The sequence below is a fragment of the Hemitrygon akajei genome, unplaced genomic scaffold (genome assembly GCF_048418815.1).
Source record: "Hemitrygon akajei unplaced genomic scaffold, sHemAka1.3 Scf000050, whole genome shotgun sequence".
NCBI lineage: Eukaryota > Metazoa > Chordata > Chondrichthyes > Myliobatiformes > Dasyatidae > Hemitrygon > Hemitrygon akajei.
Window position 1 is genome coordinate 2,677,854 of NW_027331936.1, and position 13,642 is coordinate 2,691,495.

Genomic DNA, 13,642 nt, shown 5'->3' on the forward strand with positions numbered 1-13,642 from the left:
GGTCTCTCAAAACCAAAACAATCCTTTCTCTCTATATTGCAATCGTGAAAAACAACTCCACAACCTTGAAGGTGTTTACTTCCTATTGCGAAAACAAAATTCAACAGAGATTCACATAATTTACAGGCCATTGCCCTGCAAGCAGGGACAAAGGTCGCGAAACCAGTCCAAACCTCCCAAGTTCTTTATTCAAAAATCCAGAAACAGCCATTCTACATATTTCCAATAAAATTCGCATCACCAACTTTCAACTCATCACCAACTTTTAGAACACCGTCCAACACAAATAACTGAGAATCCTCAATTTCCACCGGCACCTAGGTTAACCCTTTATTCACTGAACCAAGACCATCCGGCTGAAAAAGACGGCATTCCTTTTCCACCGAGTCAGACAAAGTCAGACACCTCAGACGGGAGGCAGCAGGTATTGACGAGGTCGGTGAGCCCGAACTTGGAATACTGCCTTTGGGTTTGGACGCCTGTTACGTACCCCGTAACGGGTTAAAGAGCCAGCAGAAATGGGCCTACACGGAGTCTGAGTCTGCCGTTATAAACTCTATTTTATTAGTAAGTACGTGAATAAAGGAATATAAAACGAGATAAATTAAACATGTTAGCAGAGCTTATGCACATATACAGGTGAGTAAATAAGCTTCCCCAGCTCAGGTGATTGGGTGATACAGTCTCACGGTGGGATGGTAAGTAATCAGTTCATTTCAGGAATTTGGTTTGAGTAGAGTTGGAGAGAGAGAGTTAGGGTGTTGGTTTGTCTTCCAATGCCGATGTCGATCCTCACGTCCTCCTCCTGCTCCCGAAGCTTACAGTCACCGACTGTGACCGCAAGAAAGGGTTGCCGTCTTCTGTGGTGAATTTATCAACCCCAGACCAGGGTTAAACACACTGATAGCTCCCGACCCGTCACCCCTCTGTCCACACTGCGAGCAAAAACCCCACCCTTGTCGTGGGCACACAAAGCTCACCAGTGTCCTCCTTGCCTCAGGGGTCGTGTGTCTCCTGTGGTGTGTCTTGTGTGTCTCTGGTGTGTGTCTCCTGTGGTGTGTCTTGTGCGTCTCTGGTGTGTGTCTCCTGTGGTGTGTCTTGTGCGTCTCTGGTGTGTGTCTCCTGTGGTGTGTCTTGTGTGTCTCTGGTGTGTGTCTCCTGTGGTGTGTCTTGTGTGTCTCTGGTGTGTGTCTCCTGTGGTGTGTCTTGTGTGTCTCTGGTGTGTGTCTGATTAAAAAGTCAACTGACCTTGTATATATCTCCAAGTGCTGAACACGAGCTGTCCATCACATAGTTCCGCCTTTCAGTTTCCAAGGCAACTCACAGACTTTCTGTCTCCCTGCTGCTGATTTAGCACACAAGCTGTTCGCTCCCCCCTCTCTCTTTTAAAGGAACAGTCCACTTTACAATAATCTTTCGGATCTCGTCACAATCTAAACATAGCTACAAGATCTGTGATATATTCGCATATTTTTTAAGAAAGCTTTATTGATTGAATCTCAGCTGATGGCGGAAATTTCAAAACCTTGCAACATTTCATGGACGTACATGCATGTGTAAGTCACGTGAACCTTTTCCCCGCTCCCATTTTACCGCAGATCTGCCTTGTTTCCGAGGCTCCGCCCCCAGCTCTGATGACATAAATTACAGTCCTGCCTTCCTTCAGTTCTGTGTTGAAGCGGGTCGGCGGCGGCGGCGGATCGTCTGTAGGATCCGGATTGGGAGACGACCATCACCCCCAGAGTCGGGAATCCGGGGGAGGGTTCACCGTCCGGGCGTGAAAACAAGTTCTCATCGGTGAGTCCCGAGTGTGGACGTCTGATGTAAGGTAATGCACCAGGTTAACTTCCCCGATCTGGTGGCCTCCCTGCGCTTGCTGGACAGAACCTGCCGGGGTCGGTCTGTGTTGTGGGACCTTCACAACAAACCGACTGAGATGAGCCGCCGCTCAGTCCCTCTTGCCCTGGTCCTAGGAGCGTGATGGGGTGGTGATACCGAGACTGCACTCATCCATTGAGGTTTATCCCGGGAACTTTACCTTCGTCACCCAGTCCCGCATCGGGTCCAAACTTCACCTGGATCGATAGCCGGTGTCTACAATTGTTTTACATTATTCCAGGGCACGGGAAGCGGCCCTTCCCCCTGTTGTGTTCTTGCAGACAGAGAAGGTTAAACCGAGTAATCGCACCTTCGGGACACTGCTCCATCAGTCTGAGTAGATACATCTTTCGCCCGTTCAGACAAGGCAGAGAGATCCAGATCTCTCACGGCCTCTCGTTTTGGGTGGCCATCGTTGTGTTTATTTTTGTTGAATCCATGCCACTGTTCCGACTTGCTGAAGCGCAGCCAATGTTTCCGGTTTTATAACCCCAATAAATGCAACAAATAAGCCTTTTCCAGTGATCTGGGTTTCTCAAACTTGTACAGCACATTACAACAGCACATTGAGGTGATAACATATTGTTACAAATCCTTATGGTTACAGAGAGAGGGCAGTGAACATCGAGTTAGACTGGGAGATCAAGAGTCCAACTTATCACCGGGGAACATTCAATGTGCTTACAACAGCAGCCTGGACGGTTTCCTGGAGCCTGGTGCTGTGTGTTTTCAATGTTTTTTTTTTAAATCTTCGATCCGGCTGAGAAGAGAGAATAGCGAGGGTTTTGAGGATCTTTGATGCTGCCTGCTTTACTGATGCAATGGGAAGTGCAGTCACAGTCCAGGGAGGGGAGTCTGGTTTCTGTCATGTCCTCAGCTGTGCCCACATTTCCCTGCAGTTCCTTGCAGTCAAGGGTAGAGCGGTAGACTTATGAAGGCGTTATGTATCCGGATGGGATACTTTCTATGGCGCTTTGATAAGGTTTGGGGAGGGGCAATGTGCCTAAGCCAAAGTCATTGTTGTTTGATCTAGGCTTGTCATTTTAGAATCTTTTTCTAACGTTTTATTCAGTCCCTGTGTATTGCTGAATGACCACCAGTGACTGTCCTTGATCCCTCACCCAAATGTTCCATCTCCTCATTCACTCACATCTCGAGCAACCTCTCTCCAGCCCCAGTGTACCCACCTCAATGATGTACAGTATATCAGTAAAGTTTCCTGTAACATTTGACATCATTGTGAAGTATTATCCTGCACTGAGTTTTCCCAGGAATTGTTTATTTTTGTTAGTAGAACTACCAGAGGTTTAGTTGAATGCAACACCTGGTGAGGTAAGAGTTACAAGCTACGAGCCCAGGGTGTGGCAGGAAAGATTCCAGCATGTATAGAGCAGTAGTTGGTGATGGAATGTATACCTGCTTGTATACATTTTTTTATAACAATTTACTTGATTGTATCTGCGGAAATTTTGTAAAATGAATGGGAACTTCGATGAGACATAAAGTATGCTGCGGAGTTTGACAGGGACGTGGACTAAATAGTTCCTGTTTTGTGAGGGTCTGAAACCAAGCACCGCCAGCTGAAGACAGCCGAGATGTTTTTCTCTCTCCCTCTCCGGGTCTAGTGTGTCATGGTAATCACCGTCCTCAATATTCAGCAGAAGGAGAGTCTTTCATTTAATATTGTAATCCTGCAGTGTAGTGATACACAAATGAGTGAGATGTTACAGGTGAGAGGCAGGATTGATGCGCCGAGATCACAGTCTGATCTGGGTGGGTCACAGTGAATGCAAGATGCCAATGAAATTAAATATCCGCGGATAAAATCCAATGCATTGTTATTTTTTTTTAAAAAACTGTACTGTATATAAGCATGTCTCCCCTGTTTTATGTAACACCACAAGTCAAGATCACAACATATTCCTCATAGAAAAACTCGCAGGGGCAGATATCTGTCTGGTAAACCTTCCTCTGGTTTCCCACCTACCCACTCACATCTGACAGAAGGGAAACAACACTGCAGACGGTGATCCACAACAGATCTCACCAACCGACTATATAATGGAACCATCAACTCCTTACACCGCCTCCCCCCACGACCACCCCCCGCCCGGCTGTAATCTCCAGTGTGGGTGTTTCCATACTTTTGTCCACCAACCGAAATGCCGTTTAGGATGGACAGATAGTATCAATCCCGCCAGTGAAGGAATAAACAAAGCGAATCCTCAGTTCCCTCGGTCGGGGATCGGTAAAGCCCCGAGTATGGACGGATCTGTCTTCCTGTTACTGCAAGCAGTAGCCCGCGGACAGTTCCGAGGTGCGGGGAACTCGCAGCTCCCGAGTCTTTGCTGATGATTCGGAGCCGGGTTGAAAGTGCGGCGTTTCCGATAACACTGTCAACTGCCCCGGTTTCCCGCGGGAAATACACAGGAAGTCGATGCATTCAATTAGACGAAAGGAATTATTAATTTACTTAAAAGCGATTCGCTACAGTTCTAATGTCGATCAACGTTATCAATTCCATTCGTGTTCATAAAAGTGGCTGACTGCCTTTGTGATGTTTATATATCAGTATATACTGCTTCTTACCGTGTACCGCGGCTCCAGGTTCTGTTACCACCCTGTCCCAGTGAGGCTGTGTTACGGGTTCTGTAAGTAATGAACACACGCTGGTTAATGCTCAGTCAGCTCCTGGTGATAATCATTAACTAAACTCACAGCATTATCAGTGGGTCACTCCGTGACCTGTTCCTTAGCACAGGGTACGTTCTGTCTCCAAACAAACATCACCATGGAGATGAAATGTGATCTCAGTGATTTTGAGAGTGGAATGTTTGTCGTTGCCAGACGGTGCAGTTTGAATATCTCAGGAACTGCTGAACTCCTGGGATTGTCAAGTTCAACAGTCTCAGTTTGCGGAGAATGATGCTGTGAAAAAAATCAGGTAGCGGCAATTCTGAGAGAGAAAAATCGCCTTGGTAATGAGAGAGATCGGTGGTTAAAGGCGGACTGATTCAATCTGCCAGGAAGACAGTAACTCAAATAATCACGAACTACTGCACTGTGCAGAGAGGCATCACTGGACGCGAAACATGTCGAACATTGGACTGAATGAGCAACGGCAGTAGAAGACCATGGATATACAATCAGTGGCCGTATTATTAGGTACCGGAGGAGCATAACACAGTGCACATCGATATTTGTTATCAGCAATGAGATTTAACTCATAAAGTTTAATTTTTAATATCACTGACACATACTTGTTGTCTTTGCTAAAATAGCACACTCACTCCTGCAAAAAAATCAGACGGATCCGCAAAGCCACTCAATGTTAAAGACAGTATTGAAATGGTAGAAATGTCATAAGGGGACATGGAATGGACCCAAATGCAGGACGCAGGCACTGAAGTACTAGGGGCAGGACAGGGACAACTAAAGGATAGAACAAGTTGGGGTGACCGTGGCGTGAGGAACGTGGCATTCAAAGGTGATCCTGGTGTTCAGAGATAGCTCAGGCAAGGCAGGAGGATCCTGAGGATTCTGGCAAGGCAGGATCTTGGGGTTCATGGCAAGGCAGGATCTTGGGGTTCATGGCAAGGCAGGATCTTGGGGTTCATGGCAAGGCAGAGTCCTCCGCCAGGTAACGGCAATCTGACCTGACCTACCCGACGGAGGCGAGGGGTAAGTAAGGGGCAGAGACCTTTGGATGACTCATTGGCACTGCCGCCTCCCAGGCGTGAACACAGAGGCCTGGGCAAGACGCGGTAAACTGGGCAGGTGCGGGGTACCACCCGTCGGGACCGAGGGGTAGGAAAGTGGCAGAGCCCTCCGCCAGGTAACGGCAATCTGGCCTGACCTACCCGACGGAGGCGAGGGGTAAGAAAGAAGCAAAGTCCTCCGACGGGCAACGGCAATCTGGCCTGGCTTACCCGACGGAGGCAAGGGATAGGAAGGGGACTAAGTCCAGGGTGACTCTGAAACTGACTCACAGAACTAGTTGATTAGCGATGGGTACACCAAGCCGGGGCGAACAGGAACGAAGACCAGGCGAACAGCACCAGCAGGACAAACATGACGCACGGGTCTGCACAGGGAAAACAGGGCGACCAGCGCAACACAGGACGAGGAGGTCAAAACGGGATGGACAGTCGGACAGTCGGACAGCGCGAGCAAGGCAAACCGAACGGAACCGCGGGACGAGCACCTACCAGGGAAGCAGGACAAAACAGGTTCAGAGCAGGACGACCCCCAACTAGACTCAGTCTCAGAGCCCCTTATATCCACCTACCAGCCGATGGGCAACAGTTGCGCCTCCTTGAGTCCAAACAAGCCAGAATGATCCACAGGTGTGACTAATTAGCTCAAGGGTGAAAGGAGGGACGGCTACAAGACCCGGAGTCAGGAGTCCGCGGACCAGATCAAGACCCGGAATAGGGGCTCCGGACCGGACCATAACAAGAAACACTAGAAAACCTGCCGTCACAAGTGGGCGTATTAACTCATCGTAACGTTGCCCACCCACTACAGTCTCTGTGTTTACTCTGTGCTGAGCTCCTGATTCTGTTACCAGCGAATCCGAGCACCGGAGTTCCGTGGGACCAAACAGTAAGTGAACACAATCAGAGTAATGTTCAGTTGACAACACACACATAAGCCTGCACGTCACACTCATCAGCACGTAACTCCACACCCTGCTCCACAGCGCAAGAACTAAACGACACAAAAACTCCTTCGAGCCAATGGTTCTGATGTGCTGTTCGATCCAGGCTTAATTTTGCACCTCAGTAGACGGTGACAAAGATTACATACAGTATCTCACGACAAATCGATCTGCTCCAGGGAGCAACCGCGACCCGCATCCTGGTTCAGATCGGGTGGTGTCATCGCATGAAATTATTCTTTACTTTGGGACCAATTTACTTCAGTGACAGCTGAGGGCAGAAATCGCTGTGGGCTTGTAGGAAAGACGCAGTCAGGATGGGACTTCTGAACTCTGGTGAAAAGTTATGATTTTGAAATAATCTTTTCTTTTGAACACTGGACATTCCCTTTCGCCAGATTTAACTGTGCCCCGGCAACCTGGAACAGCACTGATCTCAGAGACAACTTCATACTGCAATCTTAAATATTTGTCCACAATTGGACCATTACACTGAAGGGCAACAACTATGTGGAGATTGCAAACTGGAGATAACCACGTCCAAAAGAATACAACATATTTCACCATCAGATTAGTGCTCACTTACTGGAAATAAATAACCTTATCAATCAGATGACTTTCCTGACTAAAAGGTCTATTTAAGTTACTCCCGTCGGTGTGTTACCCCGCTATCTCCTTTACTTTACAAATACCTTAGCTGTTTAAAGAAGAAGAAGTACTGGCACTATTAAGGAATATAAAAGTGGATAAGTCTCCGGGACCTGACAGGATATCTGCTAGGACCTTGAGGGAAGTTAGCGTAGAAATAGCAGGGGCTCTGACAGAAATATTTCAAATGTCATTAGAAAAGGGGGTTGTGCCGGAGGATTGGCGTATTGCTCATGTGGTTTCATTGTTTAAAAAGAGTTCTAAGGGTAAACCGAGCAATTATAGGCCAGTCAGTTTGACGTCAGTGGTGGGTAAATTAATGGAAAGTATTCTTAGAGATGGTATATATAATTATCTAGATAGAACAGTTAACATGGATTTGTGCGAAGAAGGTCATGTTTGACAGATCTTATTGAATTTTTGAAGAGGTTACCAGGAAAGTTGACGAAGGTAAAGCAGTGGATGTTGTCTATATGGAGTTCAGTAAGGCCTTTGCCAAGGTTCCACACGGTTGGTTAGTTAGGAAGGTTCAACTGTTAGGTATTAATATTGAAGTAGTAAAATTGATTCGACAGTGGCTGGATGGGAGATGCCAGAGAGTAGTGGTGGATAACTGTTTGTCACGTTGGAAGCCGGTGACTAGTGGTGCGCCTCGGGGATCTGTACTGGGACCAGTGTTATTTGTCATATACATTAATGATCTGGATGATGGGGTGGTAAATTGGAATAATAAGTATGCTGATGATACTAAGATAGGTGTCGTTGTGGATAATGAAGCAGATTTTCAAAGCTTACAGAGAGATTTAGGCCATTTAGAAGAGTAGACTGAAAGATGGCAGATGGAGTTTAATGCTGATAAGTGTGAGGGGCTACATTTTGGTAGAACTATTCATAATAAGACAATCATGTTAAATGGTAGGGCATTGAGGAATGCAGTAGAACAGAGTGATCTGGGAATAATGGTACATAGTTCCCTGAAGGTGGAATCTCGTGGATAGGGTGGTGAAGAAAGCTTTTGGTATGCTGGCTTTTATAAATAAGAGCATTGAGTATACGACTTGGGGTGTAATGTTAAAATTGTACAAGGCATTGCTGAGGCCAAATTTGGAGTATTGCGTACAGTTCTGGTCGCCGATTTATAGGAAAGAGGTCAACAAAATAGAGAGAGTACAGAGAAGATTTACTAGAATGTTACCTGGGTTTCAGCACCTAAGTAACAGAGAAAGGTTGAACAAGTTAGATCTTTATTCTTTGGAGCGTAGAAGGTTGAGGGGGGACTTGATAGAGGTATTTAAAATTATGAGGGGGATAGATAGAGTTGACGGGGATAGGCTTTTTTCCATTGAGAGTAGGGGAGATTCAAACAACAGGACATGAGTTGAGAGACAGAGAGTAAAAGTTTAGGGGTAACACGAAGGGGAACTTCTTTACTCGGAGAGTAGTAGCTGTGTGGAACAAGGTTCCAGTAGAAGTGGTAGAGGCAGGTTCGATATTGTTATTTTTAAAAAATTGGATAGGTATATGGAGAGGAAAGGAATGGAGGGTTCTGGGCTGAGAGCAGGTCGGTGGGACTACGTGAGAGTAAGCATTCGACACGGACTAGAAGGGCTGAGATGGCCTGTTTCCGTGCTGTAATTGTTATATGGTTATTTGTGAGGTGATGGACATTCAAATGAAGTAGAACTTGTACAATGAATGGCAAGGCGCTGACAAGTCAGTTCACTGAAAGGCAGGATGGTGAAAAAACTCGTTTAGCATGCTAGCCTTCATCAGTTATGGTGTACAGTTCAGGAGCGGCGAATTATTTGCAGTTACATAATTTGTTGTTGAGACCACTTTTGGAATATTATCTACAATTTTGGTTACCCTGTTATAGGAAAGACACTGCCAAGTTGGAGAGGGTGCAGAAGAGATTTAGGAGGATGTTTCTTTGGACTACAGGGCATGGATTACACAGAGGTTAGCCATGCTGGACCTTTATTCCTTGGAGAATGAGAGGTGACCTCAGAAGTCTAAAATCATAAGGGGTATTGATAAGGTGGATTGTCATTATTGGAGAGTTGGAGAGTCCGAAATGAGAGGTCACAGATAGAAGAGAGGAGGGAAAAAATTGAAAAGAGATCAATGGGTTAACTTCAGTACACAGAGGATTGTGAATACCTGGAAGAAGCTACCAGAGGAAGTGGTTGAAGTGGGTTCCACTGCCACATTTAACAGGCATTTGGACGGGTACATGGAAGGGAGAGGCTTGGAGAGTTATGGGCCAAACTAGAAAACTGGGACTAGCAGGGAGGATGCTGTGGTTGGTATGGACCAGTTGAGCCGAAGGGCTTGTTTAGATCGCATTACTCTAGGATTCCATAATTCTAAAGTGACACAAGTTGCATCCCTGTGCAAATAGTTTTACTTGTACACATCGTTCTGCTATCAGTCACTGGTGTCTTTCCACGGCTCCTGGCATCCAAGGTTTTACTCATACACATTGTGGATCATGCTATCTATCTGCCTTGTTCTGCTATCAGTTACTTGTGCTTTCTCTGGGCTCCTGGATTACAAGGTTCACTGCTCTTCATGAAGCGTAAATTCCTGCCATAGGTGATGCTGGTGCCGTTTTCCTTCAATAGATATGGGCCTGCGATGGCTTCGCTGTCTTGTCACAATTGCTTACTACTGAATGTCTGGGTGGAATCAGCCTTGCCATTGGGACTAGTTATGCCTTAGTTGTAGCCTTTCATAAAGTGGTTTGACCAATGGATGGCAGGGTGGGTGGGCCACTGCTAATTTAACTTTGAATACACTTCTCTGGTTAAAATAGAAGCAAAAAGCCAAGGTCCTTGAGTATACTTCTCTTTGTTTCTCCTATTGTAGGCATACATAGACCAGGTTGAAATGCCCTGAAAATCAGATGCTTTCAGTAGCTGTACTAACACGTTACCTTCCCTGCACTGCCATATATTCAGTTACTAATCAATGGTCAATAATAGATCATCTTCCATAGTATCAATAACCTGTGAACTTAAACTGAATGTTGACCGAGATGGGGCCTTCCTCTTTAGAGCAAAGGGGGAGGAGATGTGATTTGATAGAGGCGTATAAGTTGATAAGATGCATAGATAGAGTGGACAGCCAGCAACATTTTCCCAGAGCAGAAATGACTAATAAGATGGGGCATAATGTTAAGGTGATTAGAGAAAAGTTTAGGGGATTGTCAGAAGTAGTAATTTTTAAAAGAAAATGGTGGGTGTATGGAATGCACAGCCTGGGTGGTGATAAGGGTCGATGCATTACTGAGATTTAAGAGGCTTCCAGATAGACACATGAATGAAATAAAAAAATGGAGAGCTATTTGAGAGAGTAGGGGTACATTGATCTTGGAGCAGATTAAAAGGTTGGTGCAACATCATGGGCCAAAATGCCTGCATTGTGCTATATTGCTCTATGTCTGGCCCAGCTCAGTTTAAGCCCCGAGAGGAGTGATGAAAGCTCTGAAGCGAGGTGGAATAAAGCCTTTGGAATAATATATCTTTAATGCACCGAAAGAAACTATACGATTTTCAGTTTAATGACAGATGGTATCCTATAGGTAGATTTGTTTTTCTGCTGGGATGGAATGCTTCAGGTCAATTAAACTTTCTGTAGGGCCTTGCCTATTCCTTACCTCACCACCATTTTGAGGTTAATATTACAAAGCATTAGTGAACCTCATTACAGTTTAAACTTCTCATTCTTCTCAAGCATCATGTAAATGTAAAGTTTTCTTTGAATTACTCCATATTTTTTCTCTATTTCAGGTGAAAGATGAGAAGACATCAGCAATTCTATGTGAAAGTACTGCTGGGTGTTTTGATTACTCTGGGATTGTTCTTCATGTTCTGGAATAATGACAAACGTCGAGAGACTGATGATGTTGCAGAAACTGTTCATCGCAAAGATCTGCCCAAGGTTGTTACTGCTGATGCAACTAAATCAGTGCTCAAGCCAAAGTGCCACGCGAACAGGACATTGTTGCACCTGTCCTCATTTCATCAAGAGAAAGAGCACATAAAAAACTTCTTGATGTATAAACACTGTCGAGAATTTAACATGATTCAAAATGTCCCAGACAAATGTGGTGGTCGAGAAGGATCTCAGAATGTCTTCCTGCTCCTGGTGATCAAATCTCACCCTTTCAACCAGGATCGGCGGGAAGTGGTAAGGAAGACCTGGGGCAAAGAACGCGAATTCAATGGGGTCCTAATTAAGAGAGTCTTTATCTCTGGTGTCTCTCCTGACCAAAAAGAAAGTAGGAAATTGAATCAGCTGTTAGCAATGGAAAACAGAGAACACAGAGATGTCCTACAATGGGATTTCTTGGATACCTTTTTCAACCTCACCCTCAAACAATACAAGTTGCTGCAGTGGGTCTGTGAATTTTGCCCCAGTGCTAAATTCATCTTCAATGGAGATGAAGATGTCTTTGCCAACACCGATAACATGGTTGATTACTTGCTAGGCATGAAGGTTCACCAACACCTGTTTGTGGGCCGTCTCATTTATGGGTTTGGGCCCAAACGCCAGAAGTCGAGCAAGTATTATGTGCCAGAAATAGTGACCACTATCAAGTCTTACCCACCATACGTTAATGGAGGGGGCATACTTATGTCTGTGTATACAGCTCATATCATTTACCACATAGCCCAAGACCTTGAACTATACCCCATTGATGATGTATTTTTGGGGATGTGCCTGGCCAAGGCTGGACTAGCCCCACGCTCCCATAGTGGATTCAGGGCAGCTGGTATCAGTGTTCCTTCAACCCAAGAGGACTCTTTCAATCCTTGCTATTACCGTGAGTTACTGCTAGTGCACCGTTTTCAGCCTTTCAAACTGCTACTGATGTGGGATGCGGTGCATGATGCTAATCTGAATTGTGCTCATGCTGCCCAGAAGTCTGCATCCACGAAAAGGACCGCATGAGTCATGAGAGAATGTAGCAACTGTTGGAATGTAATGCAGTTTGTAAACATGTGTTAATCAGTTGTTTATGCAATGTAAGAAGGTTAATTCCTAAATTATATTGGAGGATACATTAATTCATAGGGTTGGTGCCTTTCTACATTCCACAAATGTTTGTAAAGCTGTCAGGTGTCATCACTCAGCCTAATTCTTACTGCACCCATAATGACATTACAATATTGATAGGCGCACCACAATTTAAGTCAATTGTAAAGTTATTCCAAGTGAGCAGTCCTTGTTGCATTGCGTGCAGATAGGTACAGCATGTTCACTTGGGGCATTTGTATAATAAGCCACCAATAAAATTTTTAGTAGCAGTTATATCTGTGTATTTTTTTCTTGCCGTTTCTTACATGTCCCTTGCAAAATATGAAAGACACAAATGTGTTTCTTGGACTGGAACTGTGAGGACAACAAAGAATCTAGATCTAAAATTGTCTCAGGGTTGGAGGAATAGAGAAACTTATGGTCATCACTTCTGTAGTCAAATGTCAGCCTGCATTGTGTCTGTGTAACTACATATCAAATAGAAGCACACACGCAGGAGATGGCTTTAACTGGAGTATTCACATTGCAGAGAGGGAAAGAGATCAATGAACATGTGCGGACAACAGGTCAATATGCATACATAGACGGCAGTCCATATGTAGTGCGAAGGGGAGTGGCATTAGATTTGGCAGGTGTCTTGTCCGAGACAATGTACTCGGTTGCCAGTGTCATGTTGCTGTCATTGCCATGGCCATCACTGAGAGGTAAGTCCGGTAGCTTTGACTAGTGGCCAACCAGGACATCGGAAATCTGGAGAGGAGGGGACTTCAATAAGGCTCATTGTCCGAGGGGCAGCTCACGGCAGTGCAATAGAGCAATCGGTGACCAATCAACTAGTGGCCAATCGGCATTTGGGATTGATTAGTAAGAGCAAATTAAAGGAAGGTGGGACAAACCCTTTTGCCGTCGTCTGAGTAGAAACATAGAAAACCTACAGCCCAATATGGGCCCCTCGGCCCACAGAGCTGTGCCGAACATGTCCCTACTTTAGACCTACCTAGGCTTTACCCATAGCCCTCTTTTTCTAAGCTCCATGTAACCATCCAGGAGTCTCTTAAAAGACCGTATCGTTTCCGCCTCCACCACCGCCGCCGGCAGTCCATTCCACGCACTCACCTCTCTCTGTGTAAAAAAATCTTACCCCTGACATCTCCTCTGTACCTACTTCCAAGCACCTTAAACTATGCCCTCTCATGCCAGCCATTTCAGCCCTGGGGAAAGCCTCTGACTGTCCACACGATCAATGCCTCTCATTATCTTGTACACCTCTATCAGGCGACCTCTCATCCTCCATCGCTCCAAGGAGAAAAGGCCGAGTTCACTCAACCTATTCTCATAAGGCATGCTCCCCAATTCAGACAACATCCTTGTAAATCTCCTCGGCACCCTTTCTATGGTTTCCATGTCGTTCCT

General features: G+C 45.5%; 1 protein-coding gene and 1 pseudogene across 1 annotated transcript in view; one reads left to right on the forward strand and one right to left on the reverse strand.

Annotated features, from left to right (window-relative positions):
- Positions 1–6,189, reverse strand: part of LOC140721129 (NACHT, LRR and PYD domains-containing protein 3-like) — a 752,838-nt gene extending 746,649 nt beyond the window's left edge. The window contains exons 1-2 of the mRNA XM_073036004.1: positions 6,087–6,189; positions 4,468–4,527 (exon numbers count right to left, since the gene is read on the reverse strand). The gene's annotated coding sequence lies outside the window, so the exon portion shown is untranslated. The remainder of the gene's footprint in view (positions 1–4,467; positions 4,528–6,086) is intronic.
- Positions 1,672–12,579, forward strand: LOC140721134 (N-acetyllactosaminide beta-1,3-N-acetylglucosaminyltransferase 3 pseudogene; annotated as a pseudogene).
- The last annotated feature ends 1,063 nt before the right edge of the window (positions 12,580–13,642 follow it).